Source organism: Quercus lobata, chromosome 10 (genome assembly GCF_001633185.2).
Source record: "Quercus lobata isolate SW786 chromosome 10, ValleyOak3.0 Primary Assembly, whole genome shotgun sequence".
Lineage (NCBI taxonomy): Eukaryota > Viridiplantae > Streptophyta > Magnoliopsida > Fagales > Fagaceae > Quercus > Quercus lobata.
The window spans coordinates 28,791,392-28,803,750 of NC_044913.1; positions in this window are offsets into that span (position 1 = coordinate 28,791,392).

The window sequence follows — 12,359 nt, forward strand, 5'->3', positions numbered from 1 at the left end:
TACGATGCCATATTGATGTAAAATATATATATATATATATATATTCTTTCCAAAAAAGAAAAGAAAAGAAAAGATACTAAATTCTATTACAAAATAGCTCGGTTTTATCAAACTATCAAAGGCCAGTTTAGTATACATATATATATATATATATATATATATATCTTTTAGCAAGTGTATATATACATTTTTTTACCATCCTAGCTTGCAAGCTATAACAGAGTCAAACAAATAATAACTTGATAGAATAAGATAACTCTAGATTAAATCTTCTAAATCTCTTTAATTTGAAGATAGATGTAAGACATATAACATTTATTTGATTTTGTGTGATTTATATGAATCTTTTAACGGCATTGATTTTTTAAATATTACATATCTTATTTGTGTCAGAATTAAAATTAGAGAAAAATAAAGGATTTTAATGCGAAGATCCTTTCCCATCAATGTTTCTGTTTTTGGATTTGTGGTAAAATACGAATATTAGGCCAGAAATCAATTCAACAGACAATTGAGACCAAAAAGCAGCATTGACTAATGGCCAAAGTGCTAACCACCAAGCTTATCATCGCGTCGGCAATGAAGACAATGGCTGGGTTTGGATTCGGCTGAAACCCATGTTTTCAGTTCTGCGTTTTAGCTTTTTTTTTTTTTTTCCTCCCCTGCAGGCGTTACTTTTAGGGGACAACAGCACTGTTGAACACTGTTTATCACTGTTCATAGACTAAAAAAATATTAAAAATGGGTCCCACGGTACTATACACACATTTAAAAATTATTTTGTTACAGTGTTTTCAGTTTTCAGTTTCAGTAACAATAAGTTCAATCCAAACAGACCCAATAACGAAAAAATAATGGCAACCCACAAAAGGTCATAGCAGCGAATGTAGACACAAAGAAGAGGGGTGGGGGTGGGGGTGGGGGTGGCTGGTGTTGGGGTGAATACGATACCATATTGATGTAAAATATATATATATATATATTCTTTCCAAAAAAAAAAAAAATTACTAATCATTCTATTACAAAATAGTTCGGTTTTATCTAAATATCAAAGGTCAGTAAAGTTGGTAAAGTTGCGAATGAGTTAGCACACTGATTGACTTCCTTGAAAGATGTGCAGGATTGTCAAGTTGGTAAAGTTTCTCATAAAGTTCTTGCAGTCATTGAGAAGGGTTACATCATAATGTTGTTAATAGCCGAGTTAGAAATAGTACAAAAAATGCGCTTTGCATTTGGCTCAACACAAATCGGCTGGCTAATCCCAAGTTGGAGTGCTATGTAGAGTCCGTTCTTTGAGGCCCTTAGGTACACGCTATGAGGCTAGATGTAACACCCAGGAAGCTGGCAAAACTGGTTTTTGAATGCCTAGTACTTCAACAAGTGTCACTACTAAGTTTTTTTTTTTTTTTTTTTTTTTTTTTTTTTTTTTTTTTTTTTTTTTTTTTTTTTTTTAAATAGGGGTAAGGTTTTTCTTGGTGTTGGGCTGTGTTGTGTTTGCGGAGTCATCACCTATAATAGGATTTTTTTTTTTTTTTTTTTTTTAATGAAGTGCCCATTCATGTATATATTTTTAATAAAAATTATAAAAAAAAGTGTTATTTTTTGTTTTATCTAATAGAGACATGATTGTAAATTTATACAAACTACATTTTCTGTCCTTCCATTTTTCTTCTTAACCAAACAAAAAAATTTTCTATCCCTTCACTTTTCACTCCTCCAACCAAACATAAATGAGAAAAACTAAAATCTCTTATATTTTTTCACTTTTTCATCCCCTCTTCATTTTCTACATTTCCACTTTTTCGCTCCCCTAGTCAAACGAGCCCTAAGTTAGGACTATGAGGGAGTGAACTTGTTGGTTAGGTTGTTGTTGTTTTATTTTATTTTTTTATGCCATGGGAAAATTATGCCATGTCATCAAAATGGTCAAAGCAAAGGAAAATTAAAAATAGGCTTAGGCTATTTAAAGCCGAAGGAAGAGCCTCAAAAAGTTTTTCTAGGTTCTACACGGGTTAGGATTTTGCTAACAGATCTTCACATTCCTAAAGGTTGGACCCAAACTCAGTATTACACGAAGCAGACTCAAAAGCCCATTATAACTTGCTTCACAGATTGGGCCTAATAGACCGAACTTCACCACCATGCAAATTGGGCTTGAAGCCCACGAGCATCATTTATAAAAGTTTCAAAGCCTCAAAACACAGAATGGGCATACAAGCCCATAAACTCTTACCTCTTGAATTGGGCTTGAAAGCTCATACTTTTTCACCACACGGATCAAACTTGAAACCCAATTTAAGGTGTAATTCAAATTGTGAATTTTAATTTATTCAAGGTGTAATTCAAGGGTGAATTTTAATTTATCAAAAAATCCAAGATCCCTACACCACGCAAAATGGACCATGGGAAGCAAAAACTTCACTCAAAGAAGCCATTTGTGCCATTTGAATTGATTGGGTTTTAGGGCTCACACTCTAATACCAACCTATAGATAAAATCAAGGTAGCCCAACCCACCAAGCAAGAAAAAAGGAAAAAATATTAGCTGTTGGGCTCATTCAAGGTGTAATTCAAACCAGGAATTTTAACCACTCATGGTGTAATTCAATGGTGAATTTTTAATCGGTTAGGCTTCATTTGAGAGTTTATAAAGGAATGAAATGATTGTTTGAGAGTTTTTAAAGTATAATTTGGAAGTGGATTTTAACAATTTAATGTATAATTCAAATTGTGAATTTTAATTTATTCAAGGGTGAATTTTAATTTTTTAATAAAATAAGGTGTAATTTGAAAGTGAATTTTAACCACTTTTTTATTATAATTCTTTTATTTTTTATAATGTGAATTTTAACCACATAAGTTGTAATCGAGAATGAATTTTAACTATTTAAGGTGTAATCTAAGAGTGAATATTAATTGCTTAAGGTGTAATTTGAGAATGAATTTCAACCACTTGAGGTATAATTCGAGGGTTAGTTTAAACATGAAGATGTAATATAATAGAATTCTATGAATTTCAATATAGATATTTAAAAAAGTTTTGGAAATTTTAATCAAACAAGTGTAATTTCATATGACTTTTATCCAATTAAAATATAATCCAATGATGAATTTTCACCATCAAGGTTTAGTTATAGGATTTTTAGAATTTTAATCATCAGAGGTATAATTCTAAGAAAAAGACTTTATAATTTTTAGCCATTAAGGTGTAATTTCATGAAAAAAGGAATTAGAATTTAACCATGAAGGAGTAATTCGAAAAAAAATATTTTAGAATTTTAGTCATTAAGTTGTTACTCCGAAAAGTTGATTGTAGAATTTTAACCATTTAAGCATAATTAGAGCATTCACATTAAGGAAGTTAAAATTTTTGGCTTTTAACAACTCAAAACACTATATCTATTTTAACACTTCACTTTACAATGTACCCAACATCAAAAGTTTTATTTTTATTTTTACCATTTCATTTAAATATTATATTTTTATTCTCTCAATATGTTTCTTTCTCTCTCTTCTTACCTGTCTCTCTCTTTCTCTTAAATAACCCCACCACTTTCTTCTTAATCCAAACAAACCCACACGGTGGAAGAATTTACATGTTAAAATTTTTACTCAGTATGCTCTGAACGATGGAATGCTCTCTCTCCCTTGAAGAACAAGCGGAACTTGCCCGCAGTAATAAAAAAGTTAAAAATGTGAGCCATGTTGGCTTCTGTAAAGGCCAAAGCTCGGGTCCTTCATCTCCTAGCTTCGTTGGGGGGTCAGGCAGCCAAAATGCCTCCTTCAAGGACAAACTAATGGGTGAAATACCAGGTGGATACACGCAGGCTTTCTATTTTGAGGAGTTCATGGATGATGATGCTGAATCGGATGACGAAGTGGAAACGCTCAGGCAAGGGATGGTAGCTGTGAAGTTTTCAAAGCAGCTTAAACAAGAGATCCGAAGACCATGGGTGAGAGCTTTGATTGTGAAGGTATACGATAGAGCTATTGGATTAAATTTCCTTTAAGCTAAACTACTGTCTATGTGGAAGCCAGCGGGGCGTTTGGACGTTGTAGATTTAGAACATGGCTTCTTCCTCGTCAGGCTGTCATTGAGAGAGGATGTTGAGAATGTTTTGAAGAAAGGTCCTTGATTTATAGGAGACCACTTCCTCTCGGTTAGACCATGGGAACCAGATTTCAAGCCTGACTCAGCCAATGTATCTTCCATTGCAGTCTGGATAAGACTTAGTGGGTTACCAATTGAGTATTACAATGCTAAGGCTCTTTATCATATCGAGAAGGCTATTGGTAATGTGCTAAGGATTGGTATGTTTACTGCGACTGAATCTAGAGGCAAGTTTGCAAGGTTGTGTATCCAAGTTGATGTGGATAAGCCACTTATCACTACGATGATGATAGGAAAATTTCAGCAATCCATTACATATGAGGGTATTTATAATTTATGTTTTGAATATGGAAGAATGGGCCACAAAAGAGAGGTATGTTCGTTTGTTGTTAGGCCGGTGCCGCCGTGTAAGGAAACGGAGATGGGAGGTGCAAGCGATAGAGGAGCAAGCTCACACGTTTTGCATGTTGCTGACAACACTAAGGCAAAGGTGGGACCACATGGTAAGGAGCACGGTGCTGTACGCAAGGACGTGCATGAAGGATCGTATGGGCCATAGGTGGTAGTGGCACTTAGGAAGAAAGAGACAAGAGTTCAGAGAAGTGGTGGGTCCATACCTGAACACGGTCTGGCTTATGAGCAGAGAAGTAACAGACATCAGGTAGCAAATAGGAAGGCTTGGGTTGGTGTGGTGAGGGATGATGGCTCCAACGGGCTGAGTAGGGAGTCAAAAAGAAAATTGTCTCCCTTGAGGATTTTGGATAAAGCCCAAGTGGAGCAAGTGATACATAGAATAGGGAAAGAAGCCCATTCTAGTTCGGCCCAAAGTTTGAGTTTTAAAGTAAAGGATTCAAAAGGTGATAAAGCCCGAAAGCCTAACTCAGTTTAGGGACTGAAGGCGTTTGTGCGTGCAAGGGCTGGGCATACTCCTTCTAGTAGCACCGTTGGGGAAGATGACATGAAGGAGCTGTTTGACCAGCGAAGTAAGGAGGAAAACGCATCGTCGCACATGAAAGGTCGTTCATACGTCGATGATGGCTATGGAGATGAAAGGCCGAAAGTTGTTGGAGAATTTCATTTCGTCGCCGTCACTGTGTCAGAGATGGGTCAAAATCAAAGAGGAAGCAGCAGAAAAAGTTCTGGTGATCGGGTTGGCTGTGAGGTGAGTAATCTTAACTTGGAATATGGATTAGGGCAGCTTAAAGATCAAGAAGGTGTGGAAGGAGCGTTGGCTGACTCCACCAATTTGGTGGGTTTTTCCGGCGGTTGTTCCGGCACCGGCGAAGGACCACAGGTAGCTTAATCTGATCATTATTCCTTAAGTGATGGAAGTGGGGGTCATGCAACACATGGTGCGGATTAGATGGAATTGGAAGGGGAAGGAGATGGTGGGGCTTCCCTTTGATGTTTTTCAGATTCTAGACCATAACATCCTCATGAATAGCATCATTTGGAATTGTAGAGGTGCTTCCAAGCCCTCTTTTCAAAAACGTGTTAGGGAGCTGGTTCTAAGTCATAATCCGTCTATCTTGGTGGTAATGGAAACCTGAGTTGGGGGAAACAGAGCAAGGGAAATCACTGAGAGACTTCCTTTCGATGGAGTTATACATTTTGATGCAATTGGGTATGTTGGTGGAATTTGGGTGTTGTGGAATTCAGACAGAGTTGATGTTGCCCATTTAGCCAACACTGAACAAGAAATTCACTTCACGGTTAAGGTACAAATTTCTAATGTAATTTGGCTTTTCTCTGCTGTGTATGCTAGTCCTAGGTGTGCTAAAAGGCACATTTTGTGGAATAACCTCATGGAAGTTGCAGACCTTCATAATATGCCTTGGGTTGTAGCAGGGGATTTTAATGAACCTTTGGTAAATGATGATAAATTTGGGGGTAGAGAGGTGAGTGTGAACAAGTCTCTTTTGTTCAAGGAGTGTTTAGATAAATGCAATATGATAGATATTAGTTTTGCGGGGCCTCGTTACACTTGGACCAATAGAAGGGAAATTCAAGCGTTGATTCTGGAAAGGATAGATAGGTTCTTTGTGAATCCTAAGTGGTGCTTGCTTTTACCCAGATGCAAAAATTACCCACTTACCTAAGTATCATTCTAATCACTGTCCTGTTCTGTTAGAGATGCAACCAAGTTTAAGCGATGGGAAGAAAAGGCCTTTTAGGTTCCAAACGTGCTGGATGTTAGACCCTACTTTCCCGGATATTGTTTCTCAAGCGTGGGGAGGTGCAAATAATCTAGTGGAGGCCGTTGATAGCTTCACTAGGAATGTGGCAGCTTGGAATAAAAATTAGTTCAAGAATATTTTTACAAGGAAGAAAATTCGGATGGCTAGGATTAATGGTGTTCAGAGGGCTATTGCTACCAAACCTTCTAGTTTTCTTCTTAAGCTGGAAGAGGACCTCCTTAGGGATCTTGATCTTGTTCTCAATCAAGAGGAGGAGTTATGGGCTCTAAAGTCTCGGGTTAATTGGATGGTTCAGGTTGATCGTAATATAGCTTTCTACCATGTTTCGACGTTGGTTAGGAGGAAAAGGAATCAGATCATGGCAATCAAAAATGCAGTGGGGGAGTGGATTCATGAGGAAAGTGATATTAAAGAGTTTATTAGAAGTGGTTTTAATAGGATATACTCGACATCTCATGAGAATGCTTCAAGGGAAGAGCCTATCATTTTGCAGTGTCAGACTAGATTATCGGATGGGGATAAAGAGAGCATTGGTGGAGAGGTTACTGAAGAAGAAATCAAGGCTGCCTTATGGTCCTTAAAACCATTTAAAGCCCCGGGTCCAGATGGGCTGCATGCGGGCTTTTTCCAAAAATTTTGGCCGGTAGTGGGGGACTATATGATTGAGCAAGTTAAGCAGATTTTTAGCAGTGGGAAAATGCCTGAGCATTTGAATAAAACTCTTATTGCGTTGATTCCCAAGATCCAAGGTACTGAGACTTTAGGTAATTACAGACCTATTAGCCTTTGTAACACGATGTATAAAGTGGTGACCAAGATTATTATGGCAAGGCTGAGACCTTTCTTGGATAAGCTTATATCTCCCTTACAGACGACTTTTGTTCTGGGTAGAAAGGGTATTGACAATGTCATCATTGCTCAAGAGATAATTCATTCTCTTGGGAAAAAGAAAGGGAAGACGAGGTACATGGCTTTGAAGATAGATTTGGAAAAGGCTTATGACAAGCTTGAATGGGGATTTATTCGAAACATGCTTACTAGGATAAATCTTCCCACTAAGCTCATAGATGTCATAATGAGTTGTGTGTCGACGGTTTCCACTTCCGTCTTGTTTAATGGGGAAGCTCTTGATCCGATTCTGCCTTTTAGAGGGATAAGGCAGGGTGATCCACTTTCCCCTTATCTTTTCATCATTTGCATGGACTTTCTTGGGCAGCTAATAGAAAAGAAGTGCAATATGAAGACATGCCAGCCAATTAAAGCCTCTCAAAGTGGTCCTGAATTCTCTCATCTTTTCTTTGCGGACGATCTTATCTTATTTGCTAAAACAGATTGGGTAAATTGTTCCGCCATTAGAGATGTTTTTGATGAGTTTTGTGATTTATCTGGGTAATCAATGAGTGAAGCTAAGTCGAGAGTGTACTTCTCTCCAAATGTGGACAGGGACATAAGGGAATTACTTTGCGACATTCTTGGGTTTACTTCCACTCCTTTCTTGGGGAAGTATCTTGGCTTTCCTCTAAAGCACCCTGACTCTTCATCTCAAGAGTACAATTTCATTCTTGATAGAGTGAAACAAAAACTCTCAGGTTGGAAGGCTAACATGCTTTCTTTGGCAGGGCGGACTGTTCTCATTCAAGCCTCTTTGGCTACTGTTCCTTCGTATGTTATGCAATGTACCCATTTGCCTAGAAGAATTTTGGATGGTTTAGATAGAGTGAATCGCAATTTCCTTTGGTGATCATCAGAGGCAGCCAAGAAGATATATTGGGTTGGCTGGGATAAGGTGATAAAGTCTAAGGAGGAAGGGGGGCTGGGGTTGCAATCAGCAAAGGGCAAGAATATAGCTCTCCTATCTAAACTTAATTGGAGGTTCCACAATGAAAAGAAGGCCCCTTGGGCTAGAGTGTTGAATCTTAAATATTGTAATCAGAGAAGAAGAGGTGCTACCAATGCTAATAGGCTTCCTTGTTCTCACATATGGGCTGCTATGAAAAAAGGTATGGATACTTTCAATAAGGGAAGTAGGTGGCTGGTTGGTAGGGATAGTGGGCTAAATGTGTGGCAAAATAAATGGACAAATGGAGGCTCACTTAGAGGGTTGATTCAGGGTCCTATCACAAGGGAGGCTAGCCATCTAGAAGTTAAAGACTTTATGATGGACACGGGTTGGGATTGGGGGAAGATTCCCTTTGAACTTCCCTTAGAAGTTAAAAGGTTGATTCAAGCAACCCCAGTGTCGTTGTTGAGTAGAGTGAGGATAAGTTGGCTTGGTCGGGGTCTCCTAAAGGTACCGTTGATTTGAAGAGTGCTTATAGGATTGCCATGGGGGTGGAATGTATAGAACCTTTCCCAGCTCATTGGATTTGGAAAGTAAATACTCTTCCAAGGATTAGAACTTTTCTTTGGAAATGCGCCCATAATAGCATTGGAGTTAAGGTTTGCCTTGAAAGGAGGGGTGTTAGTCATGATATTACTTGCCCTTTATGCCAGGAAGGAGCTGAAAGCATTTTACATGCCCTGAGGGACTGCCCGTTATTAAGATGCTTGTGGAACCAGCTGGGGGTTTTACCTTCTAATCAAGTCTTTTGAAGCAGCAACCTCCAAGATTGGCTGATGTTAAATAGCAAATTTAAGCATAGTTTAGGTGCTTCTTATCCGCCTCGGAAAGTTATTTTTCCCTTTGCTGTGTGGAATGTTTGGAAGAGTAGAAACAATTTGGTTTTCAATGGCAAAAGCAAGAACTCGAAACTAGCGTTGGTGATTGTAAATCAAGCTTTAGAATTTTTTCATTGCTTTTCTTCTCCAAGGTTGCTGTCCCGAAATGTTATGATGAGGATTAAATGGGAGAAGCCAAACCAAGGCTGGTGGAAGCTTAACACTGATGGATCCTATTGTGGTAATACAGGTTTGGCAGGTTATGGAGGGGTGGTTAGGGATGATGCAGGTAGGTGGGTTATTGTGTTTAGTAGGAGTATTGGCAGAACAACTAGCTTTGTTGCTGAGCTGTGGGGATTAAGGGAGGGCCTTCTTCTATGCAGTAACCTAAATATTAATGCTCTTGAAGTTGAACTTGATGCAAAGTCTATTGTGGATGCCTTAGGGAATCCTTCATATGGTAATATCGTTATATCACCGCTATTGGATGATTGCAAGCTCTTGATCTCTCGCATTCCGCAAGTTTGTATTAAGCATTGCTTCCGTCAGGCAAACAGGTGTGAGGATAGTCTTGCTAGGATGAGCTATTGTATAGATGCTGATTTTTCTATTTTTGATAGTCCGCCTGTGGACATAGTTGATGTTGTTAAGGATGACCTCAATGGGATGGGTTGAAATAGGGTCTGTTCTGAGTTTGTTGCTGCTTCATAGTTGAGTAATGAATCTTTTTTTTCTCCCAAAAAAAAAAAAAAAAAAAAAAAAAAAACCCACACCCACATCTACAGCTAGTCACTGCTGGCCACCACTGCCGAAAACAAACAAAAAAAACCACTAGTCAACAGCCACCATAGCTACAAGTACCACTGTCACCACTATGCACAACCGTGACCCCCAACCACCAAAATCACAAGCCAAAATCCACAATCTCATTACCACCAACAATCGGAAAAAGAAAAAGAAAAAGAAAAAAACCCACCAAAATCACAACCAAATCACAAACCCGTAGTCTCCGCTCTCCTTGCCTTCCCTATGCCAAAAATCGCCACCCTCCCCGGCCACACCGCAGTTGCTGGATTCCTCCTTGCACTTAGCCATGATTATGTCCTCATGAGGTGCAATAGAGGTGTGCTGTACATGAGCAAGTTCGATATTGGACTCACTTTTCCAGATTCCTTCATGAGGCGAGATTGATATTGAGGAATTGTTTGACCACTAGATCAGAAATCTCACACACAGAGAGAGAGAGAGAGAGAGAGAGAGAGAGAGAGAGAGAGAGAGAGAGAGAAAGAAAAAGAAAGAGGAAAAGAGAGAGAATATAAGAGAGAAATGTTATTTTAATTGAAGTGTGTAATAAAAAAAATATTATTATTTTAAGTTTTGAGCTACAGTAAACTGCTATAAATAGCAGTTTAGAGCATTCGCATCAGGAAATGCTACTCTATCCTATTTTACTATCGCAAAAAATTACTTTATCAATTATATCATACCATTTTACAACACTCCCAACATTCCAACTTTTATTTTCCTATTCTACTAATTAAAATAATATATCTACCCAATAAAATAATACATCCCAAAACCATATCTATTCTCTCCCATCTCTCTCCTCTCTCTAATTTTTACCTCTCTTCCACTGTAACCAAACCACCTCCACCGTCCAAAAAGACTAAAAAAATACCACCTAGATACCAAAAACCTTAACTTTCTCGAAATTTAGCTGATTTCTCAGTAGCCCAGAACTCAAATAGACCTCCAAAAATAAAAACCCTTACAGAAACCAAATATCAATCAAACTCACTTCCAAATAACTCTCTCTCTGCATCACCTCTCGCCACCACCAACACACCAAACCCACTTCCACCGTCAACCCAACCGCCATAACAACTCCACCAATCTCCAAAGAAATCCAAGAAATTGTGGCCCACCAAGCGAAAAAACCTAACCACCACCACGGCACTGGCTAGCAACCACCACCATAATCATAGTACCCACCACCGTGCCACCACCATTCCAACCACCAAAACCCACGTTAACAACCTTAGATGAAACCCATGCCAACAACCACCAAGAGAAACCCACGCCGATCCGAACCCACGCAACCCACGGCAAACCCAAACAAAACCATGGCAAACCCACAGCCTAACGTTGATCTCCACACCGCACCCAAACACCGATCTCTGTGCCAAACCCCAAACGCCAATCTCCACGCTACCACACTGATCTGCAACGAGAGAGAGAAGAGAAATAATAAGTAGGTGGTGGCTTGCCATGGCCGGTGACAGTGGTTCAGGCCATGGTGTGGTGGCTATGGAGTTTTGAGTCTGAAGAGAAGGAGTGAGTGAGGACTGAAAGTAAAGAGAGAATCAGAGATTAAGAGACGGAGAGAGAGACGTGAGACGGAGAGAGGGGAGGAGAGAAAGTGGCAAACAAAGGCTACAGTGAACCGAATAAAACAATATATATATATATATTTATATATATATATATATATATATAGTTTACATTTACAATTCCAGATGCTAAGCTCTTTTTGGCTTGAAATGCCAAATTTTCCTTACATTTGGCATTTGCAATCCCCAGTGCGAATGCTCTTATTGTAGTTAAGTCGTCAAAATCTTTAAGTATACCAACATTGTTGTAGTGTGTTTTTTGTGGAATGAGTTGCTAAAATAGCTTTTTAAGTTTTTAGCAACCTTAATGTGAATGTCCATAGATTCTTTTTGGGACAAAATTTAGCTAAAAAATTGGTTGTAGCCTTACTCAATATATATATATATATATATATATTAGAGGTGAATTTTGACAAATCAATTATTAGATTACATCTTCTTTTTATATCCTTTATAAAAAGATCAATAGCTATGTCATCAATAAATTGTTTAAATTGTAAATTTTTGTAGTTTAAACTATGCATAAAATATAAGCTTATAAATTCTTCTGTCCTCCTTTTTAATATATATATATTTTAAATTTTATTACACCCTTTGGGTTTTTTTTTTTTTTTTTTTTTTTTTTTTTTTTGGTTGGTAAAAGTAGAAATCTCAAATTATAATAAATGCAAATTATTAATCTTTACCAAAAAAATAGAAGAGCCTCTGAGCACGCGCTCAATTAAACGGTTAGATTTTCAAAATATGTAGTAATGTTTATTTTATTGAGTAAGGTTGTAGTTTAATACTACAACAAATTTTGTAGCTAAATTTTGTCTATATTTTTTAAATTCAAAAACAACAATTTGGTTTTGGGGCTTTGGAAGATTTTATTCTTTTAAAACAATCTTGGGTTTTGACTCTTTATTTGCTAGGCTTGGGCCTAAAGAACCATGGTTTGGGCGTTTAAAATTAAAAACTTTGTGGATCGTTGATGTTTGTACACTCTTGTTTATCGGCAAAA